General features: G+C 41.0%; 2 protein-coding genes across 2 annotated transcripts in view; both read left to right on the forward strand.

The window, feature by feature from the left end:
- Positions 1-24,895, forward strand: part of LOC123967290 (zinc finger protein 385C-like) — a 611,432-nt gene that overhangs the window by 338,135 nt on the left and 248,402 nt on the right. The gene's annotated exons all lie outside the window — the stretch shown is intronic.
- The window catches only part of plcl5 (phospholipase C like 5), a 77,190-nt gene that overhangs the window by 20,156 nt on the left and 32,139 nt on the right, over positions 1-24,895 (forward strand). The window lies entirely within an intron of this gene.

Raw genomic sequence — 24,895 nt, forward strand, 5'->3', positions numbered from 1 at the left:
TCTTGTTGTTTACAGCTTATTGGGCTAAACCAGCTGTGAGGGACAAACATACAGATCAATGGCCAGACTGCTTTGTAGAATGCTGATCACCAATGGAGAGAAAAGAAAAGGGAGGAGGAGTGGAGAGTGAGGAGCGAGTCAGTCAGAGATGGTGAGAAGTATGAAAAGGCAGAGGGATGGAGATGGAGAAATAGAAGAACTGAAAGGGCACTGTCTGTTCTACAGCTTTAGGCCATTAGCACCTCCAATTGGCAGTATTCCTGAACAGTGAGGACTGCAGCCTTCTCCCAACAGCCCAGTCACGAAGCAGGAGGATGCAGAGAGAGATGGGGAAGGGAGACACAGATGAAGAGAGTGAGTGAAGATGCTAAAGCCATGCATTTTGCATGTACATGCTTCAGTGAAGCCATTAGAGGGCTCCTCCTTTCTTTCTGTGTTCATTTAACCTGAGTATTGTCCTCGTCTCTCCGTCAATGAGAGGTTTGAAATGACAAAGAAAGCTTTCTCACCAGATGTTTCAAACTGAAAAATATTACTTGGGTGGGTCCTTTTTGCCTTGAGAGAGACTCTCAAATGTGTGTGTTGTTTGGCAGTTGGAACCCCACATTAACCCCAAGTGTAATAACTGGTTTATCAGACAAAACAAAAAAGTGTAAGGGTGTGCATCCAACAGATTTTAATTCTTAGTCACAGGGCGCGCTCAGTTCAATGTGTAGGCTAGTGCTGAAACAATTAATCGATTAAATATACCCCCACAATATATTAGCTACACAATGGGCTTAGTACACGTCATATGAATTTGTGTTGAGTTCAGGGCTGCAACCAATGATTAGTTATCGATTAACTGTTAAATATTTTCTCAATTAATTCATTGTTGCCCATCACAAGTTCCAAGATGACGTCTAATTGTTGGTTTTGTACCAACTGCCAAAAACCCAAACATATTTAATTTTCTATAATGTAAGAAAATTAAAGACGGGGAAACTGGCACCAGGTAATAATTTTTTAAAAATGACTTAAAAAAACTGATCGATTGTCAAAATAGTTGCTGATTAATTATAGAGGTTAGAGCTTCAGAGCAGTAGTTGCATTTAAATCTATAAACCAATGATCTGTTTACAAATATGCAAAAATAAAAAAAATCCCAAACATTTGATATCAAAGCTAAAGTGCAATTGTAGTTTCCTTTTTTGTTTTCCTTAGATTAATATTTGGAAGGACTCACTGATGAAGGAACATGGTAATGACTGACTCTGTGCTTTTAGGGATTTTATTTCTCTGCCAAATTTCTCACTTCTCTTTTTTTCCCTCATTTAGTTTTCACAGTTGTATTCAAGTCACACGCTTTACTGTAATTGTTTACCCAACATGCAGTGAATATAGACAACCAATTAAAAACCAAATTTTCTCTCAACTGACAACCGTGAGTATATAAATAGGTGTCTGTCTTCAGGATTGGGGTAGTGAGTGCAACTTTACATATTTTTACATATACCTCTGTTTATTGTAATCGTATTGTACAGTTTTATGTTCTAACACTTTTTTCAAGTCACAGCAATCAAAAAGAACAGCAAATTAAGAATTTAGTTATGCAGTTCAACTTGTTCCACATACGACAATACAGCTTTCAATCTGGAGTTACTCACTGAGGACATTATAGGCAGAGAACTGGACAAAGAAAGCAAAGTAGGCCATGACTGCCTACTGACGGCAAATAGAGCACCCTCATCTTTCTAATCAGCCATTTTCTACAAATCATTGAGAGAATATATGCCCTACTCTGTGTTTATCTGATAGCATTTATTTACTCAGTGCTGTGTGTGTGTGTGTGTGTGTGTGTGTGTGTGTGTGTTTGTGTGACTACAGATGAGCAAAGATCACAAATGTTGTTACGAATTGAAGTTTGGCTTCTGAGAAACACAGGAAGTATTCCAGGAAACTGCGGATTCTAAACAAGAAGTGAGAAAACTGAGCAGACACATTTAATGCATGTCAGTCATCCCTCAGGTAATTAGTATTCACGCTGTATTCACAGACACCTCATGCTGAGATGGATAAAGCTCCCTCAGGCATTGCTGTGTGTGTGTGTGTGTGTGTGTGTGTGTTAAAGTATTGGAAACAGGTGTGCATTTCCCCATTTGACTGTCTTTGTTTACATTGCTTGTGGCTGTGAGGAGGGTACTGTGTGTGTGTGTGTGTTATTGTTTATACTGTTGAAGAAGCATTCATGGTGCTGGCAACAATGCCAGCTCCTGTGGTACAGCCTCTCTCCTATACCTACCGCTTACACTCAAAACTCCAGAGACCTATAATGTGTGTGTGTCTGAGGGGAGGAAAAGAGTGGAGATGAAAGGAAGAGAAAAGGGGGTCTGGCTAAGGATGCAGGGAAAGTCAGAGAAAGAAAGAAACAGCATTGTTTTGGTGCTAGGGTGTATTATGATGTTCCAGAAGTTAGGGAAAGGAAAAACAAACAAGGTGAAAACTGGAGGGACTGAGGGTTGTTTACAAGACATAGTGCTATGCAGTTGGATAGCAAAGGAAGAAAAATGGGAAGGAGGAGGACAAGAACTTCAGGGTGGAGTGGGAGGGTTGATGTGATGGTCAGCTAAATCTTGAGGCTGGCCAGGCGCCATTAGATTAGCAGATAACTGTGCAGCAATCCTATTAGAGGCTATTTTATCAAACAGTGATGCTAGGAGCACTGCAGTGAAACACATGTGAAGGCCAAACTGCACATCCCAGGGCAACCTCAGACTACAAGCACAAGTGTGCATTCAACCACACACATGCACGTGCTCTGTTTGCTAATGTTGTTAAATGCTTGCCTGTCTGCACAGGAGTTTGTCCTTGTAAGAGGATGTGCTACTCCTCCCTCTTCTCCTGCTCAGCCCCTCCCTTCCGTGTCCAAACTCACTTCCAGATATGAGAGAGATATAGGAGGAGAGAAAAGAGGATCACATTTCCCAGAGTCAACGCTGCATAGGTGATATAGGAACGCCAGGCAGCCAGCAATCGGTCATAAACATCTAGCAGCACGGCCTTCACCTCCACAATCTCCACCCCCACTTTAAGTATTGATTTTAGACTGACAGGAGTTGATCCCCAGTGTGTATGTGACGCATGTTTGCCTGCCCTGCTTAGTGTAATACCTCTGTATGGTATGGCTGACATGTATGTAGGGCCATTAGCTTGTGGGTATCATGTCAATTACTATATCCCTTATTGATGGAGCCCTTGACTGGAAATAAATTGAAATAAAGGCCTGCACTAGGGATGAAACGGTATGAAAATTTCATATCACGATTATAGTTACCAAAATTATCATGGTTATCAGTATTATCACGGTGTGCCAAAAAATATTAAAATGTACTGATACACACTGAAACCATTTGAACAAGTTTTATATTGAAAACTACAAATACAATTGCCATTTTTTTTGCATAAAAAATAAAATAACAGCAAATACCTTTTGTAAACAAATGAAAATGATCTAAGTGTGCATTATCAAGATTTTATATTTTATAGGTAATACAATGACCCTGTGGACAATTACATGAAAACAAATAAGTCTTTAGAAGACAGTGATAGTAACTGCAATGAGCCCAAAAACTGACATAAATACAGAGGAGTCTGTAGCATTTCTAGATATGCTGGTTGGTTGACTAAACTGCGTAACGTGTTATCATGTGCAGTGGACGAAAAAGACTCTGCCAACACACGACGCACACAGCAGCAGAACAACGTGTAGCGTTTTTACAAGAGCAGCAACACTGAGAGTTTCAGTTTACAAGCTGTTAGCAAGTCAGAGAGACAACCCAAAGCTAAAAGTTAACTCACCCTTCGTTCACTATAAGGTTATTTTCTTCAATCAAGTTTCCCATAGCACACTAAAATACAACCGGACTTCAGAGTGACTGAAAAATCTCCGCAGCGAGTCTTCCGGCGTGTTGTCATTGACCCAAACAAACCCACGTTGAATACTGCGCATGCACGCCTGCTTCTGGGAAAAGCTGGACAGTGTTTGCCGTGAGATTAAAATAGCGCGGTTAACCATACCCGGTTATCATGGTAATTAAAATTTGTATGGTAATAATAACCATCGGAATTTTACCATGGTTTACCGTTAAACCGGTAATCGTTTCATCCCTAGCCTGCATTGTGGAAATGTGTTATTGTCTTAGCCTCGGCCGTAAAGTAAAGTAAATCAACCCCCTCTGGGTGTAAGGATCACGCATGCCTACAGGGCCCTCACTTTCAGCAATGCAAAATAAGAGGGCCACAGAGCCTATAAATTATATTAAACGGTCCTCTCTCATTGAATATTACTGTACCGACTAACGATTTACATAGTCGAATCAGAATTGTCAAGTATTGTCCATAGTCAGCTGATAGTTGAATCAGTGTGTGTGCACGGTGCGGGGCACGGTAGAAGCTGCAGAACTGCAGCCTCTATTCATTAGTCATTGTAACTTACACTGTACATTTAACATAACAGATAAACTGAGGCTTATTTTTAATCATTTCCTCTCTGCTCTGGTGGCCTGCCATTCACCGGTCTTGTGCAGAGTTTTGCGTGCGTGCCGTGGGGCCGACAAATGCATGCACGTTGCGGTTCCTCGCTGGTCTATTTAAAGTACTATTTAAAAACAATATAATGTTCTTTGTATGGTTCATCAATGGTGATAAATGATCCAAATGTCCCGCGAGGTGTGGACAACTTGGCACAACAGCGGTGAGGCTGGGGCTCCATCTCTCTGCCACTAGGCTACATCATAGACTGCAGGGCTACACATACATACGCCTACACATGCGCACTGACCCCCTTCTTTAAGGGTAATTTTGGATTTATTCCCGCACTTTTAAAACATTTATTGAAAGTTTGTTTTCTTTTTACATGTTCATTTACAGCATTTTATGTTGAAATTCATATTGTAATAGGCTGGATATTAACTTACTGGGAGAAAACTGGTAGTTTTATGTAAAATAAGATGTTGAGCACCCCCAAGTCGCCAAAATGGCATGATCCTCATTTTGCTGCGAAGCTTCAACTGTGAGATTGACTGTCGAATCAGGCTCCGCCCATCGAAGCATCGAATCTCCGACTATGCGGGGTCAGCCATAGTGTGTAAGAATTCACTGCCAATTCTTCGCCATTTTCTCACAAAATTAACTTTGTGTTTGGAGTGGCATGTCCTGTCACCTGTGGAAATTGCAGCACATGAGAGAAAGCAGGTAACTATTAGCTCAACAGCCTACCGACCTGAACATATTATTTTAACAGCATTGTCTTGTTGTGATCCAGAAGCTTTCAGACACTTTCACTCATGTTACCTGAGTCCACATGGCTCTCCAACAGCTTTAGCGTTCACTAAGACATTAGTTACTGATTCCACTTTCCATTCTCGCATGGCACATAATGTAGTTTACAATAGCGGACCTTGACTTCAGACAGAGGTAGACAAAAACAGTCTTCTCATTTCTTTCTAAATAAGCTAACGTTAGCTCCTTGAGTTTGTTCAAATTGATGACTCCAGCTGACTCATCTTAAAATTAAAATTTTGTAAAAGGTGTCTTATATAGCAGTAGTGTGAAAACAGCTGGGCATATTGCATATGTGCAGGTCTGAATGACAATTACAGCAATTTCCAAAACAATTCAAGTCATAGCCTTGTCACGGTGTGTGTGATGGAGGAGACGCATATTTTCATGTCTGTAGTCAACCATCCATTGTGTGTCAATGTTCTCATCAATTCCTCCCAGAATGTTATTTATTCCTGGCAGTGCCACCTGACTGGTTCAACCAGTGATTTTCCACTTTAGCCATCCATCAAAATTCATTCTGCTCATCTGTATCAAGCAGGCTGTGGCGTGGGCTGCTGTATTATCATAATAGCTGTGGCGAAAAATTAGCACATACCCACAAACCTTGTCACGCCTCAGCCAGTCATATGACCAGAACAACTCCTACATGCTCTTTATGACTGGGAGCAGGCCATTCAATTAAAAATAGCAATCTGGTGTAAGGCCTTAGCTTTACCAAACTAGGATTATCATGTCTTGTAATAGTGATATGTCTTTATTAAATTTAAAAGTAGGTAGTTATCCATGACTTCTAAATTGAAGATTTTCGAATCAGTTTAATGGGTGATACAGTACCTTGATCATAGAATCATGATGTGAGCTCTTTGTTTTTAGTTCAGGGATGTTTGTGGCTGTTTATTTGTGTCTACTTACAGAATTGCAGCTTTGCCTGGTTTAAGAACATGACAAAAAGTGAAAGAGGATGTGCAGCTGGAAATTGTTTTCTCTTCGCTTTAAAAAGCAGAAGCTGAAAGCTGAACAATCAGCCGGAAAAAGTGGCGAGTCGGCTGTATTTGCGTGTGGATGTTTGTGTGAGAGATGGAGAGACACAGAGAAGGCAAGACATCTGCGAGGTAATGCCTCATAAGGTTTTCTCTGTGTGTCTGGCTTTGTTTTGGAGGGATGAAGGACGTTGTGGGAGGGCGGGGTTTGCTGACAAACAAGATAGCTGGACCTGGATTGAAAGGACAAACAGCAACCCAAAGGCAAAGAAGGTTGAAAAATGTGCACACTGCTTGTTTGGTGAATCTCGTTCTGTACCTTGCATGCTTGCATCCTGCTGACTCAGCATTCAGACAAAGAAACAGAGAAAGAGGGAGAGAGTATCTCTAAGCACACTAATGGCAGCTCCATGCTGCTGTTGAACTCCTCTAAAGACAGCTTTCCATCACTCCTTCGTCACTGATGTAACATGATATTATATAACAAACCGAAAATAATCTTGACACATTGATGAGAACATCAAGAGAGTGAGGAAAAAAGTGTGATTTTTCTTTTCTTTTTTTTTATCTGAATTTTATATTATTGTGTTATTTTATTTTGTATAACTCTGCTTTCAAACAGATATCCGTCTTTGCACCCTTTGAGTTTTCAGTAATCTGCCCTTTGACCCTGTCAGAATGAGCCACTGTGCTGGAAAACGCACAAGCAAACACCCACAGCTTCTCCTACCTTCTCTCACACTCTCGTCAACATGTGTATTGATTCCTCTCTGCATTTTCACACTGTTTGGGCAGATTTAAAACGGGATGAGTCATTTTGCTGTGTCCATTGTTTTCCTTTTGCACCGGTGGTACACACTGAGATTGGTGTCCTTCAGACCACCTCTGCACAGCTCAGGAACTGGATGTACTAGGCTCAGTCAGTGGTGCACAGCAGCTTTCAGCTCCCTCCTCTACCGTGATGCTCATCATCCACAACTGTATTTCCCTGTGGATTCGGTGATGCCTGGGCCCATAAGGCTCATAAAGAATGTGCCACAAATATTAAATGCTGAATGTGCCAAAACATTAATTAACCATTTAATAATAACGCAGTAAATCATTTAAGGTGAGTAGTTTGCATTCTCAATATAAGAGAAGAAATTATACTTAGCAATTTTTTGCTCTTGTATGCTATGAATAATACAGTTCATGGTCTGCTTATGGTGTGTGTCATATATTGTGACATTTTTTATGCTGCCTAAGGAGTTTTTCATCTCAATGAGACTTTAACCTGGTTGAAGAAAATGTAAATTAAAATATCAAATATATATTTTGAAATAATGGTTATAGGTTATTTAGCTTATTAAGGTAGTATAAAGACTTCATAACAGGTAGAGATATCGAATCATTTTAGGAATCACCTTTCTAACTGACTGTATTTTTTCATATTTGAAGACTCTCTGTGTACTGTGTCAGATCGAATTTGTTCCTTCTTCTGTTGGCCCCTGAGTCGCTGACCTTCCTTGAGTGGTAAATTAACAAATGAAAGACATTCCTGAGTTCCTAGGCAACCGGGCTCCTCTATTATCCTCCTTGTATATTTCTCTCTACATCTCAAATTAATAAATTACAGTAGGAATGCTGTATGAACACATAAACAGACAACACTACTTATGTAGTATACAGTATTATATTACTTATATTTTTTATTGTCATGAAGTTGCAGTTATGTTGCTAAATGTTGATGTAATATATTGTGTACCTTCATTTATGTTGGTGATAATTAAAATACTAGAAACAACTTTTAGTATCATGCAATACAATTCAACAGCACCAAAACCTACAAAAATATGCTTCCAAAGTGACCATAAAGTTAAATCAACACCACTCTTCTGCGTGTAGGTGCAGAGCAATGTGGTAAGCTAAACACACTTCCAATAAAGTTTGAAGACATGGAGTTGGCTTTTAACGTTTTTACTGGAAGTGACTCAATTCAATTTTCAAGCGAATTGAAAATTTAAAAATATACCATAAACAATTCCAATGGTACTGTAGAAATTAATTAGTGCAGTAACAAGGTATCACAAAAGCATACTACTAGTTAGGACAAGCTTAGATTAGTTACATTGTGCTTCATGCCAGGAAGAAACAATATCATATCGAATAACACTAGTTAAACTCTACATTTGCATCTTTTTTCCAACTTCAGTTATTATCATCAAACCCATAACACACAAACACACAGCTCCAACCACAGCGTCCTCCATTTTGTTATCAGTTGTTGTATGTTGCGCTTTCTTATTGCCGGCGCGAATGCAAACAGAAAAGAAGCCCTTGAAGGTATGTTGTTGTCGGAGAAACTCCCCACTGGGCAGTTCCTCTCTGAGAGTCTCAAGAACAGTTTGGTCTGAAAAATGTGAAACTGTTCCAGTAGTGTTTACCACTAACAACAGACTGTTCAACTGAAACCAGTGATTGGTGGCAGAGTAAGCTCTAAACCATTTTCAACAAAACTATAACCTTCATGAAGGAGGGATTTATGGCAGGGCTGTTGTATAAAATGCATTAAATGTTGGACGCTGAAGTTTGTTCTTTGTTACAATTTAAACCAAATATGTTTAACCCCTTACAAGGTTAATCAGTCTCTCAGACATAGCTGCTTTTGCTGGAAAGAGACAATAATGTGTGTCTCTCACAAGCAATGTGATGTGATTATTTTTATTAGATCTGTTTTTAATTGTATATCAGGGAGAGTGGGCCGCATCCCATGTGCCCTGAGTTAATGGACCAGTCCCTACGTTGCTGCTCAATCAATTTTTATTTTTCCCTTGGCAGAAAAGCCATCGGTTTGAACAACAAGTGTATGCATTTAAAACCTTCGGCCTCACAGTGACAGTAGTGTTTTTAGATGTTGTTCTTTTCATATGTTCTAGCACAGATTCTCTGTTCCCACATACTGAACTGTAGCATTGCATTTGTCATGCAGTACATCGAATTTAATTGTTGTGATTGCTGTAGCACTAACACTTTCAGATGATAATGTCACCACAGACCTTGGGTAAAGCAGATTAGTTTCTAAATAACCTAAGAGATAGCCAAATTGTATAGCAGCAAAGTATATTGCAGGTTCTGGGGTCCTCAACTTCAACTAGGCTACTTCTTGCCTCAGCTCATCCCTTATCTTGGTAATCGAACACAACAAATAGCAAATTGGCTGTTGCTGACTTCCCATTCTTTTTGACTGCCTAAAACATGTAAAATCAGTGCTGAACCACTTTATTTTCTTAATGCTATCTGCTGCTCTTGCAGTTGTTTTCTTGGCTGACAAATAATGTTTGCAATGATGTTTTCATTTAGTTGACCATTTATCCAAAGCAACTTACAATTGCTAAGTATGTCAAAGGTTGCACGCCACTGGAGCAACTACAGGTTAAGTGTCTTGCTGAGGTGACACATTGGTAGATGTGTTACAGTGGGGAATTGAACCCAGGTCTCTCACACCAAAGGCATGTGTCATATCCACTGTTCCATCATCACCTCCATATAATCATATAAACAGTTGATATAATCATATAAACTGAACAATTATTTTTGTGTACAACTTTAAAAATTGCAGCTAGTGTTCATTATACTGTGTCAGACGGTAGAAATGTTTTTTGATTTATTTTTTTTTTAAGTCAAATTTGCTTAATTTCAGTCTAGTCATGATTTTTCTAACTTGTGCATTATGTTAAGCCTCTGTGAGTAGTATTCACTACAGGTGAAAGAATATTTGGTAACGATGGGGGTGGGTATGTGGGCTTCTTAGTCTGCAGAAAACATGTAAGCTCTTAAGCTGTTACACTCAATAGTTGTATGAATGTCAATAGGCTAAGCTTCATTTAGAAAGAAACAACAACATGCTTTGTCTCCAATTTCCTAAAGGTTCATTGCCAATTACATATGTTTTGCACAGGCCCTTGTAATGTTGGAATATGGGCTTTGATGGGTTTAGCAAGATGCGGGGATTCCCCAAATCGAGGTTCCCTGCTGTTTGCATAACTTTGGAATCTGGGGAGGACTGGAACAGTAGCAGCTAAAACCAGAGGAAAGGTCCCCATATACAGCACATTCTATGAAGTCATCACAATTTTCCTCTCTTGCAAAATGTGGTTTTAAAATGCTCTGAAATTTCCTATTGCAATAGATTTAAATGAAAACTCATTCCAGCACACTGCCTGCCAACATATCCGTGTTATCATTTATAACAAAGATTTTTCATTCATCACCTGATGAGTTCAGCTATCTGCTGTACCAGAAACTGGCAGTCAATAGTAATCTGGATTCAAAAGTGGTTAACTGCATTTTGATTGACAGCACTGCGTACTCTGTGTGAAAGAAAGGATGCAGATTGAGCTGATTTAGGGTGTGGGTACTTCTCAGGTACCCTCTGCTACTCGCTGGTGGAAAAACATTTTGAAATGTATGTATGTGGTGTTTTACTTCCTGTTTTTCCTGAAAGTGAGCAAAACCCTTGTCTCTTCTGCCCACAACATTATGCTTGATGATGACAATCTTTAATATTATGCAGCTGGCTGTTTTTTATATTTCCCCTTGTTCTATGTTTGATCAGATTATCTGCAGAGCATTTGCATTGTGTAAAAGTGTGTGCACATGACACTTCTTATCCTTCAGGTGCCCTGGCAATTCAAACAGAGCTCTAAAGCAAAGAGATTAAAAGAGATAAAGGCGATGGTAGAAGGCCTTGCATTCTTCTTCTGAACATATCACCTTGCTTCTGTGTTACACTACTGTTAAATCCCTGCACAGTAAGCCTGTACAGAGGAGCAGTGCAGTGCTGGCATAGCTGTTGTCCTTAATGAGTGTACTAAATCAGCAGGATGCTCAGAGATACAGCATGTTAAATGACGTTAAGCCCTTTGTACAGGAAGTGACAAAAGAGCTTCCACTTGCAGTGACTGAACAACTTCTGGTTAACAGTACAGGCGGAGGAAAGAAATGGCATCCAAATGATGGTCAAATTTAGCTCTGTTATATGACTCTGTTTAGACCTGGAAAAGTAATGCCAATAGGAAGGAAGGAAGGGAGGGGTAGAGGGGAAGCAGATGGATGAAGAGAGCAGTGCCCTGTAGGATCCCTACTGCATGTGAGTGGCCGGTGCACTGGCCTCAAATGCTGCTGAGTTTACCAGGCTGGTGAAGATTTTCCATTTCACCTAGAGACTGTCAACCCCAAAACCCTCTGCACTGTAAGAATATTGATTTTTAAAGCTCACATAGGAATTTCATTTACTATGTGTGTAGCATACAACACATACAAATGCTTCCATTGTAGATGCAGAAACTTTATTCTAAGCCATGGTTGAATCAGGAATTGTCACTGCAGGTGGGAAATGTTTATTTCAATTAATGGAGGTTTGTGTTGTGTTTTTCTCTCCTGCTGCATTCCCCCCGAAGCCTTCAACAGCTGTTCTGACCCTTGTCACTCCGACCCCATGCCCTTGTAACACACCCACACACTCCAGCCTGGTATGTCAAAGCAGCCAAACCTCAGTGGGATTTAGATTTTTCCTTTTTGAAGGACATTCAGTACCACACTCTTCAATATTTCTGTCCATATTTAAGCAAATGCCCAACAAAAGCCTTTGTTTTCCTTGGAGAGATGTGAGTAATGCTGTGACTTTGGGCATAGTTTCTGCCTTTAAAAATAAGGCCTTCATCTATGTTTCTATGCTATTTTGGATTTCATCTTGAATATTACATCTCTAAAGGGTGCAGGGAATCTAGGGTGGGTTCACTGAAGTGATGCTGGATGGGGCAAAAGTTGTCTTCCAGGAACCAGGCCATATAGCTCCCCACAGAGAGTGGTAATGATAGAGGCTGAGGGCCAAGCCTGGGAAGGTCCTCCTTTAAACACTAATGCGGGTCTGCTGCTGGAACTACTGCTTCTGTAGCTGGTTGAAGGTTTTTTTGTGCTCCACAGGGAGCTTTAAAGTCAACCACATGAAACCATAACACAACAGAAGACCAAAATAGCCTAACTGTTCTTCACTCTGTTGTCCAACTCATTAAAGGTGCTTCCTCCATTTGATACCGATTTCACTTTCTCTGTGAAGCTGTGTGGGAGTGCGTACGTAGCTTTACATAGGCTAGGGTAGTAGTACTAGGATGATCTCAAAGTGAATTTGACTCCATATGAGCTAGCCAAAAAAGCAGTTGAAAGTCTATGCTTCTTTTCCAAAAGACAAAAGAGGAGACTACGTGATTAAGGGACATGCACCTACATAACAAGTTTTCTTACTCTTGAGAAGCACATTGAGATGGTGGTCCAGATGAAGCCCAGTCCTGAGAGGATTGTGGCTGAGACACTCATCTTTTCACCAGGCAGTTCCCTTTTACAATAATGCAGCAGATTGAGTTCCACATCCGCTCAAACTGCAATATTCATACCAATGAACTCCTGAGGATCACACTGCGTATGATTATATACAAGGTGATGATTGTTTTGGGGCTACTGCATCTCTACTGTGCTGAGAATAACAATATTGCTGATGAAAAAACGACAGCATGAGAAATGATGGTGGTCATAGGTGACACCTTCACATGACCTTTAGCAACTAGAGCACATGAGTTCAGTTTAATGTGGAGGCTTTTTGGTGAAACTGGGTCAGCTTGTATCAAGGCCTGGATGTCAGTGTGGCTTTCTTACGCATCCTCATCAGATTCACCTCTGCTCCTGCTGTTCAGTTCTCTCCCAGGGAATCCTAACTCCCCCTCTTCTCAGTAGACAAGTGAGGCCAGACCTAAAGATAGGAACTATTGTTCTCCCTGTTCTCCCCTGGCATGCCAACTGCCTTCTTTATTTTCCAGAAGAGACCCCCAGTTTTGCACCAATGTCTTTCCTCTGCCGATCCATCAGTAGTATTAATCCACCTAGCCCACTCATTGCAGGCTGGACCTGATTCTCCTCACTGCAGTCCTGCCCATAAGGCTTTCCGGAAAAAACAAATGTCACCTTCACCTAGAACTCTAAAGTGGGTACATTGAACCACTCTGCTTCTGTGTCCTCCCTTCACTCTGCATTCACACAAACACACTCACTTCCTCCCATGTCCTACATTTGTCTCCACTACTGGGAGAAAAAGCTAATGAAACAGTAATTCATCTCAGCAGCAATTCAGCCTAGCTCCACTCCCAGCTCTAGTTATCACTAGTCTGCTCAAAGAAGAAGCCTTTACTTAAGCAAAAGTAGCAGTTCCACACCATGAAAATACATTATTAAAATGCAAACAGGCCTTTGGTAGTGTTAACTGTATTATTATATATTACATAATTGGATTGTTATTTCTGATGGGTTAATGTGTAAACAGCATTTTACTACTACTTTTAACTATTTTGTATTGTTATATTGTTGGGTATTGTATTTTAGAATCAAACACAAATACAGTGTGGTAGAAGTTTAGTGTAGTATAAAGTGGAAAAACTCAAATAAACTACCTCAGAATTGTACTTAAGTGCAGAACTGGAGTAAATGTACCCAGTTACTTTCCAGTAACTGGCAAAATGATAACCTTTTTATTTCATGGTACAAGTATGCTTAGCCATTTAAGTGCAGTTGAGAATGATAATAATAGAAAATGAGAGAGAAGGAGCTGTGTAAGAAGGCTCATCATCTTGCAGATCAAAGACAAGCGGGCACAGATACCACACCAGAGTTGTTTTTATTTTTCACTGGCACAGGAACAGTCCATGAGTTGGTTTGCCAGCCTCTTGACGAGACAGAAGGAGCCCAGCCAAGGATCAGGCTCACAGGGATTATTTATAGAGTTGAGTGGGCTTCACGGACGCAGGCGTGGAATGTGTCAGAGTGAAAATGCATCATTGATCAAAAGCCTGCTCAGAAATGTAGTCTTATTTTTGCCAAATGCAGAGACGGGGGATGGAAGAAAACAATAGCCTTTACCAAAGGCTCCATGTGTGCTATAGTAAGCTTGCCTGCTCTTCTACCCACACAGAGTCCTCTGCACCTACACAGGTTACTGGACTGTACTGAACACAAGCCAATTTTAGCCTCCTTCTCTTTCTCTACTCCAGCATCTAAATAGCTTCTCAGCTCTGGATGTTTAAAATACATACATGGTGGGCATTTGGAGAGTGAATGTGCTGCCCATGGGGGCAGGTGTGTACCTCCACAATAATATGTCAGTTTTACATTGAAGCAGTGAGTTTGTGTGTCTGTGTAGGTGTACATGAGGAGGTGTAGAAGGGAAAACAGAACCTATTTTAATATTGTGTCATGACAATTGTTTGCATTGATTATGGATCATATGGTTTGTCCCCTTGTGAATTTCTCTCCAATGTATACCTCAAAAGAGATGGAGACAAACATAGAGTCACTATCAAGGACTGGCCGTGGTGGTGTGTGTGCATATAAGTGGGTGTGATGGTTTGTGAGCACTATGAGGCACATCTGTCGCAGGACAGTGCAGGATGCTTCTCAACCCCCGCCCCCCTTTTTGGTCCTGTTGAGGAGTAGTTGTCCTGCTGCAGCAGCACAGCTCTCTGGTGACAAGCAGGGGCTTTTCTCTCTTACCGCCATTCGCTGCAATGCAGACGGCAGTCAAGGTTATGCCCGTGTGGCCGTATTGATAGACTGGTACAGGCAGTCTGAGAGACAACGATTAAGCTTTGAAAACCTTGTTGTCCTGTAGTGGTATGATGATGGTATATAATGGTGTAGCCATAGAACCTTTATGCTCATACATGCAAATCGCAGATCAACTCCTTCAGTAGTACCTGATGTTTCTACGGCTTTAAAGACCGCATTTTGCCTCTCTTACACTTTTGGCAGGCTGTCATTTCATATGAATATTGTGTCTGAAGTGGAGGGTAAATACCGTGGAGATGTGTGGCATGTGACTGGCAGGGTGATATTTTTTGTTAATCAGTCTCCCGCTCAGTCCTCAGTCCTCTGCCTGGCTGTGATAAATATGCCAGTCTCTGCAACACTGCAACACTAAGGACCGCAGGCTGTATATAGTCAGTGCTTCAGAGAGGTCCTGTGCAAAGTTTCATTGGAAGGGGATTAGAGAAAGGCCACATCTGGTAGCATTGCATGTAAGAGCCACTGCAACATTCTCACTTCCTGTTCAAAGTGAGCTGTAGTCTTACATAGATACACAGAGAAGCAACAGATGAGGATGGCTAGTGTGTGTGTGTGTGTGTGTGTGTGTGTGTGTGTGTGTGCATGTACCCAAAAGAATTCCTCTGGCTTCCCCTTTTGTTGCGCTTCAGGCTCAGGCAGGGGATTCATTTTAAAGAGGTGGTATTGTGCTCATTTTCAGGTTCAAAATCTTATTTAGGGGTTGTACCAGAACAGGTTTACATGGTTTATTTTCAAAAAACACCATAGTTTTCTCATACTGCACATTGCTGCAGCTCCTCTTTTCACCCTGTGTGTTGTACGCTCCACTCTTGAGCTACAGAGTGATGCATCTTGTACAAAATCTTTGTTGGGAGTTGCACATGCGCAGTTCCCAGGTAAGGACTACTAGCCAATCAGAAACAGAGAAGGGCGGGTCGTAAGAAACAAGGTAGTGTGATCCAAATCAAAGCCGCTTCAGACTGCGACCGTAACCTAGCAGATGGTATAAGTTACTCACAAGTCCACAACCACACAATATCATTGTTCCACATCTTACCATAAACCACTACAAAAATCACCATATTTCAGCTCAATTTTACATAAAAATTGGCCAAACAATTTGAACGTTTGCTCAGTAGCTTTCACATCAGGTGTAACATTAGCATTATAATTTTAGCTGTGTTTAGCCAACGTTTACAACAACTCTACACTTGAACAGTCTGTGAAGTTACATTGCCGTGTTTATTTTAAATATAAATCACAACCAATAAAGCATACTTACAGGTTGTGATTGTGAATTTCCAGGCCCAAACAGAGTCGGTGTTGCATCGTCTTTTAGGACTAAACGTTGAACTGTCGGTGTTCTGACGCTCTATGCTGCCTTGCCGAAAATACCAGCTCCTCCCGCTGGTTGGCACAGGCTTCCCCCGCAGCCACTTGTGGAGCTCCTCAACTCCGAAAATATTCAAGCACATTTTTGTTCCGCCATCACTTCTCGTAAAACTGTCAATATTCGGAATCTACACAGCTGATTTCTCACCTCAAAACTTCTCAGAAGTGAATTTAGTGATGAAATTTTCATACGAAAACTGTAAAATATACAACTTTCTGTTGCTGGCCTCTGTCTGGTGCAGCAATGATGATGCAGTGAATAGTGAATATTCTCTCTGACCAATCAGCAGTCTGTCGTGTTTTCACGTTACATTTTAGTATCCCTCAGCTTGCTTGGAACCTCGACGGAGGTGATACGAAAAAAAGTACCTGGAAGCAGGTACAGGTACAACATTTCTACGATGGAAACACAAAAAAGGCGAGTCGAGCCAAAGGGCCTCCCCTCAGACTAGCTTGGTTTGAGGGCGTGCCTGACCCCACTAACCGCCTGGCAAGCTTTATGACGCGTTTTCATTGTGATGTCACAAGTAAAGGAAGTGAAGGGCTGGACTACAAACGAGCTGTTTTCAAGCGGTTCAGAGCAGAGTTTTCTGTGGGAGATGGCAACTCCCTTTGGGCTGGACTGGCTTTTTCACTTTGCAAACCTGTTACATGCACAAAAAAGATATATAACTCAATAAAGGAGGGTGAAAAAGCCAAAAAGCATAATACCACCTCTTTAACTGGGTTCAAACCTGCTGCCTGTCATATGTTTTCGAGGAAGTGATAGATAATTTCCCACAGGGTGGAAACATTCAGCACACCACTAGTCTGACCTTCATTGTTTCTCAGTATCAATCGCATCTCTTTATTGATGCTGTATAAAAGAAAATATGTAGAGAAAAAGACGCAGTGACAGAGATAAAGACAATGTGAGAGAGCAAACAGTAGTGAGAAAATTAAAGGACACAACCTATAGACAGAAAGGAAGGGACCCAGGTATCAGTGCACCAGTGTCAACTATCCTTTCATTGGTCATCATCAAGAGTTTGGCAAAAATACTTTCAAGACACACTCCCCCACATCCTCAATATCTTTGGCAAACACAGCCGAGATCCGGTGCTTGTGGCTAAAAAACCATTTGGGGAAATGAGAAAACACTTTGGTAATGAATGTAACGAGAGGAATGCTTTGAGGTCCGACAACACTGTTTAATTAGTGCAATGCAGACCATAGGGGAGTATTAAACATTGTTATATCTGATAGGAGTCGACAAGTGCCTCCAGTAGTGATAGCTATGTGGGACTTGGCACACAGCTGTCAGTTTATTAGTATAAATTAGTATAAGGCTTTTGTCAGATAAAAACCCTGGAACTCCAATTTTAATGACTTTCATGATTTAATTTGAATTAGTAGGAAACACAGTCCCCCATGTGCTGTGAAATGTGTCCATTTGTCAATGTAAAGTCACGCACTGTTGAGTTAAACTCAATTGAGCTACTAAGAAGAAAGGTAGCGCGAGGAAATGATGCCAGGTGGAGAGTTATTATACAGTCAATAGTTAAAATATTTTATGAACCCACTCAAATGTGAGGAGGGTGTATCATTTGGTCGATCAGATCTCACTGTGGACACTGGCGACACACATTAATACCAAGTGTAAATGAAATCAGGTTAAAAAGATTCTAGATACAATCAGGCTACGATACATTTTATTGCAAGGTGTAAAGGGGGTCTAACGTAACACACACAATTGCTGCAAGAGATAAGAGCATCCTATTCCTAACTGAGATGACGTAAGTTCAGCTTGTTTGTCCACCCAAAATTAAGTAGTTTTTATAGTCTTTTTTTTATGCACAGGAAGTAACTAATCCAAGCCTAAAACAAAATAATAAACAATTTCCTACTCGAAAGCTAAGCAAATACTCACCAGCCCTCTCTTGTCCCTTTGGTGCCTTCAGTATTAAAACATTACCTTAACTATTTCCTGTCAATTTTAAAACACCAATGTGCAAAGGTTTTGAATGCAGCTTGAAGTAGTAAAAACACTTGGATGCTTTAGGAGATAGAGGATTTTTCAGTATTCCACTTTATGAGCGGTTTAATTCAAAGTGCCTGACATTACCAGTGGTGCATGTGTTTTTAGATGTATGGGGGGCCCCAATGAAAATGGAAACCCTCATTGCTGGCCCATTCTGTTTTGGGACACTCAGACACATTAGTTAAATAGGGAAACAGAGCTTGTGCAGGGTTGGCATAGTCAATGGAGGAGATATGAGATAGAAATTATGCATATGAGCTGATAAAACAACCTTCAAACATCCTCTAAATCCTAAATCGCTTAACCATGAGAGTACATTCGGCAGGAGATTGTAAGGGAATTCAGGGACAAACAACCCCTTCCTGTGTCTCTACCTCCCATATACAGGGATTATTCTATGATTTCACAGAGCTTCTACAGAATTACCAACATGACCTGACGAACACACAATCAATCAGAGTGAGTGGGAGCTGAGATTGGCAGCAGACACCTTGCCTACAGAAGAGGATGACCACAGACTGAAATGACAGGCAGCTGACTGTGAGGAAATCTTGAACTGGATGGGTCTCTCTCTCTCTGTCTCACTTCTCATGCTTAGCAACAAGCATGCACATGTGCACACTTGAACATGCGCAGACTAACCTGAACTGATCTTATGAAATAGGTTTTGTTGAAAATAATTGGTCCCATTGGTGATGTGAGATGAGGAAAAGCATAAGGAAAGCAGCTGGGGAGAATGAGGGCGGTGTGACAGAGAAGCCACAGGAGAGTCTGACGTTTGTGTGCATGTTTATGTGCATGTGTGCATTCGAATATGCTGTGACCTAAGAAAGGTGTGAAATGATTTATGACCAAACCTGTAGACATGCCATACTGATTGTATTGAGTGGTAGCTGGACGGCAGCACTTGGTGCTTTTTTTTCTGTGGCTCCACGGCTCGATAGCATTGACCTCCACTGTCTCTGTGGACCAGTAATTAGTGAGACTGTTTGGTGCTCTTTGCCTTGTTCAGAGTTCTGTTGGGGATTTCCACAGATTTCACTTATTGTCTGAGCACGGAAAGAGCGTTAACAGCAGAACCGGGACTTTACATTTGAGGCACAGCGAGTGTCCGACCACCTGGATGAAAATGTAAATTCATTTGCGCACCGAGACAAACATGAGCACGTCTGACTCTCACTTTCCTTCTCAGACCTTCGATTATCTCGCCTATTCACACATTATGTTTGTGTTTCGGGAAACTTGCACTAAGAGGGTGCGATGAGTGCGGCTGAGACTACCGCTGTGAGAATTAAAGCAGCGCCCACACGAGCGATTACAGTGACAAACAGTGACAGGCTTGACTTGTCTCTCCCCATGACTTTCTTTCCCTCATCTGTCTCTCTTTATTCTCTATAACCTTCCCTTGCCTCTCCTATATCCAGAATCTGTATTCAATCCGAATATGCTTAATTAGCTTGATAGATAACAGTGTCATGTTGCCAAGGCAAAATGTTACGGACATTGTATTTATCTCTTCATCCCTCACTTTCTCTCTCGTTTTCCTCTATGACAATTTAGTTTTCCATTTGCTTTATTGGCATTGAGGTTGCACAGCATTGCATTAAGTAAACTTGCTCTCTTTCTCAATTTCTGTCAATCGCTCCTTCTAGCTCTCATTCTTGCATACATACAGTCTTAACATACCTCCAGTTTACCCCTCTCTCTCTTCCTTTCCCTCTCTATGGATGCCTCTTCCCAGCCACTTTTCGGGAGTAGAGTCTGTCAGAGGCTGAATGACGTCTGCTGTAAGCTCTGTGTGGCAGGACTCAGATGACAGTTTGTGTAACCATCTTGGATGTGGGAAGAGGCACTGTAGTGCCTTGGGGTAGTAGTGGGCGGGGAGTGGGGGTTCTGATAATGACCTACCACATCCAAGTAGACCGGGGCTTACTGAGCTGAGAAATCCTTCAAGGCAAAAGCCAGAGCTTCTGCAGGTAATGGTGTTGGGCCTGCTCCATAAAACAGATACTACACATGATTATCAGATCACCTGTACTTGAAATTTAGTTAAACATGCATGTTAAATGTGTCATTTATATAAACACTTCATTAACATTTGTATTTGTATAAAATCGATATAGTGAGAATTATTCAACCTGGAAACAATGACTTCTTGGTCCATTTTTCATCCAGGCAGGTAACACTTACAAGAACTATGAAAATCATTAATCTGATATTAAGAGAGGAAGAGACTTTTGGCTTGACTGTAATATTATCACTGAGTTTGAAAAAATAATTAGTTACGCAAATGAACTCTGAGCACTTTGGTATGGTAACACTCTACCATCAAAACACAGTAAGCATGTGTCTTTGTGGTGTGTGTGTGTGTGTGTTTGATTTTTCAGTGCTTGACATGTCAATGTGCAGGTCAATGTGTGCGTTTGATGTGTAATGTGGCTTAGCTGAGACTAGTTATCGGGTATTCTGTATGTGTACACATTGATCCTATGGTCCCCCCAGCACACATGCAGGCAAACAAAACACACATACTCTGACTCACATCTTGAAGAGCACGTCAGCAAGAGGACTATGCTCTGTTCTGTCTTCACTCCCCATTACCCATGCTCCCCTGTTGCCTTATTCACCGATTCACATTGCACACACAAATGACACAGTGGCTCTGTGGGCGAGAGGAACTGAGCCGTGCCTCACTACTTTCTGCAGCCTTGGTTTAGAGTTGAGACATGATAGGGGCAAGGAGTACTGAATGGCAGGCAGCCTGCACAGCTGTGTTCATGCCGCCACATAAGAAGTTAAAGAAAGAAGACCTTTTAGTTTTGCTTGTGCTCTCTGACATAACGACTAGGGATGCACCGAAATGAAAATTGTTGGCCGAAACCGAATATAATGAAAAAATTTGCTGAATACCAAACACTGAACAAGTATGTTCACATTTTTTCCATTATTTTTCCAATCTTTTTTTTACCATTGCATAAATTAAATAGTAGTAAAATTTCTTCAGTCTTTTGACTTATTAGGCCGAACACCAAAAGTGCTTTTTTTGCTATTTTTGACCGATTAATTTCGGTGGCCGAACATAACGACATCAGGCTTCAGGGTCTTCTGGGTTTTTGTCGGGGGCCTTGTGTTGCACCCACACAAACATACACGCTCTCCAGAGATGAAGCAGGCATACAACAGACTGGGGCAGTACAGGACAGCCAACCAGGTTTATATTGTTTTTAGAGATGATATAATGATCTAATTGGAAATATAATGATTATAGAAATATGCAATATGAATGTTAAAATAGCTTGTCCACTATGCCCTACAGTACCATTTAAGTTCCCCATGTCATACTGCTTATGCGCCCAGCATCAGGGTGTGACAACAGTGACGGGAGGGAGTGTGAGTGTGACATACCACTGCCCTTCAGAGGATGTTGAGGGACTTGCCTCACAGCCTGCCCCCATCCCCAGCAGCTTCGCCCTTCCATCAGGGAGTGTTTGACCCAGCCCTGAGCAGCCGGCGTCACCAAAGGAAAGGGGATGGGGGAGGTGTTGAGGATTACCAAAATACCCCCACGTCACTGCGACATCAGTAGCAAACAGCAGCAACAGGCAGTCAAGCTGGAAGCACTCGAGCACACACACACACACACACACACACATAAACAGAAATACTGACATCTCTGCCAAGTAAGTGCCCAGGGGCTGTGAAAAAACAAAAGACAGTGCAACAGAAGTATGGTTGATGAAGAAGGGAAATACAAAGGCATACAATTTTTTAAAAAAGACAAAAAAATAAGTGTTTCAAGTAAATTTAAATGTTGATGAAATTGGGATTGATAATGGAAAGATAAACCAAAAACAGTTTTATCTTTTTTTGCCTTGCCTTTGCTATTTATGCATATATCCAAAACACAGAAATCATTGACCAAACAAGTGATACCTACAGTAATTTACCTCTAGGTCACCAGACTTGATTTGATTTTATATTTAAATTCAGTAGTTTCAATGGTGTGTAAAATGATCCTTAACAGACAAATATTGCCTACTTGGTTTGAATTGAGTGGCTGGAGCTGAGAGTTGTCCTGCCTGGCTGTACAGCATGCTGATAAGACACAAGATTGCCCTCACACTTGGACCCTCTTTGGCTACTTCCTTAAAGGCCTGGAAACAATCAGACCTGAACAGATCTCTCCCTCTTGCGCAGGCTTTCTGTCTCTCAGAGCTTTCTTCATATTTCCCCAATACCCCAGTCAATGTAGAGGTTTATGTGGTTGATTTTGCAAAAAAGCAGAGAACATACCAGAAGAGACTAACTGTCTTTATGGACTGTTGGATAGAGTTGTTAACTGTCTCCTGAGGCAAAAGGAGCAGGCTAGTGAGATTGAAGATGACAGCATTTGACTTGAAATATGATCTCTTGATTATGGCCTCCAGATTTATCCCCCCCTAAAAGCACTATGATGGGTTAGGGGCGGATAATCTTTTGAAATAAACTAGAGCATGGCAAAGATAGGGTCAGCATCAATGCTGTGGTCTGTGTGCCTGTTATGTGACAATTTATTTTCATTTCTAGGTTACCTTTATGCTTGAGTTTTATTATTCTCCAGCTGAACCAACAGCCGCCCTCCTTACCCTCACAGTGTTGGCAAGGGTACATGTATTACCATATGCCTGTGGGTCTTGGCACTAGCTCTCACAACAATTGCATGCAAGTATTTCTCAAGGCAGAGAAAATAAATTTGAATAACATTATTTTAAGTAATGCTGGGAAACGATTAAAATTTTTAATCGCGACTAATCGCATTGTTGCAAAATTGAATAATGAATTCTAAAGAAGTATATTGCGCACTTTTAATTTAAATGTATTGCTATATACACAAAAGTGCAATAACGTGGTTTGCAAACACTTATAAATAAGGTGTTTTGTAGCAATAAAATATTTCTTGTAAATCTCATAAACTTAAACATTAATGTATGTGTCCCTGTTAGAGTGAGCTGAAGTGATCGCCTTACACACACGCCCCCCCCCCCCCCCCCCCCCCCCCCCCCGTTAAAACGAGGGCAAAACCAGAGAGCGATGATCATGTCATTTCTTCAGCTTTGCGTCAAGTGGTGCTCATTAATCGTGATGAGGTGCCTGGCGTCATCTGCCTCTGACCGTCAGGTAGAAGATGGATGGCCCTGAGGTGTTTCACTGTGGCTAGAGTTGAACCATGCTCGTGGGAGATCCATCAGACCTGCACAGGCATTCACTGGGGGCAAGACATACTCATTCCTTCATAGCCATAGTGTCCTCTGTCCTTTCTAACTTCCTTTTATTATTGTAAAAAACGGACAGATCAACAGATATGCAACAAGGAAGAAAACTGAGATTACATTTGAAGTGTTGCAAGTAAGCAAACATAACCAAAGACTGGTGATGTTTTCACAAAAATGTTCTTAAAGAGAGTTTGCTTTTTGTTCAAGTTTCAAGAGAGACAGTCTCAAAGACTTTGTGTCTTTAATATGTAACAGTAATTTGTGGATATGTTTAGTTTTTTTTTTTTATTTTAATGTGCTGTTCTCTGTGGTATGCATAATTCAATGAGCCTACTTTCCAAGCCTTTAACCAGGCCATCTGCATTCAGGCTGTCTAGCTAACCACAACCCTGTGTGGAAATAGGGCAGCACTTGCTTTCTGCCAGCAAGGCTTACAACCTAAAAGCTGCAAAAGTTCAGCCAAGTCATGGCAAGTGGTGTGTGGAGCATCTGTTTTAAATCGAGTTTGGGTTTTGCCTTGGTTGTAGAGAGAGAGTCTCCTCAGAGCTTCAACAAACATTGCAATGTATTTTAGAATCACCTGGCAAGAAATGTATTTATAAGAGGTCACCCACTTGATGAATATTTAACCATATCTCATTTTCAGTTATAAGGTAACTTGAAATCGTTTTATACCCTGTCATTACAGCAAGCAGCCCTGTTTTAAAAAGAAACGGACGTCATGGTGCATGCATTACAGTATGTTACGATTTATCTCAAGGGGAAAACTTACTCTGCGTTCATGTGAAGTTGTGCAATTCAAAATATGAGCAGAATAATTATATGAGGAGATGTGCATTTTAAATAAGCATGTAATTATGTCTGAGGCTATTTGCCTATAAATATATTTTAAAAAGTACTGATTGTTTTGCCATTTTAACAGTAAAATATTGAAGAAGACCTCACATGGAGCCCATCTACCGCGGTGTCCACTCTCCATAAAGATGGACCCCAGCATGTTGGCTCACTACTGTGGAGAGAAGAAACCTTTTCACTAAGCAACTGATAACTGGGTATTTAATGGAAGCCCATTAATATAGCATTTAGCAGCTCAGCACAGTTTACTGATGGGAATGATGTGTCATGTCTATCCTTACCTTTCAGTAGCATAACTGCGTTGTGATTAGATTTAGGATTTTTATTTTAGCAATTGAATGTGCATACATCTATCTAGGTGCTAATCTGAAATAAAAGGGAAAACTTAGCTTTCTGTCTCCTGTCTTGTCTTTTATACATTGTAATCTCACTGTGGTATTCAGTGATGT

Source organism: Micropterus dolomieu, linkage group LG02 (genome assembly GCF_021292245.1).
Source record: "Micropterus dolomieu isolate WLL.071019.BEF.003 ecotype Adirondacks linkage group LG02, ASM2129224v1, whole genome shotgun sequence".
NCBI classification, from domain to species: domain Eukaryota; kingdom Metazoa; phylum Chordata; class Actinopteri; order Centrarchiformes; family Centrarchidae; genus Micropterus; species Micropterus dolomieu.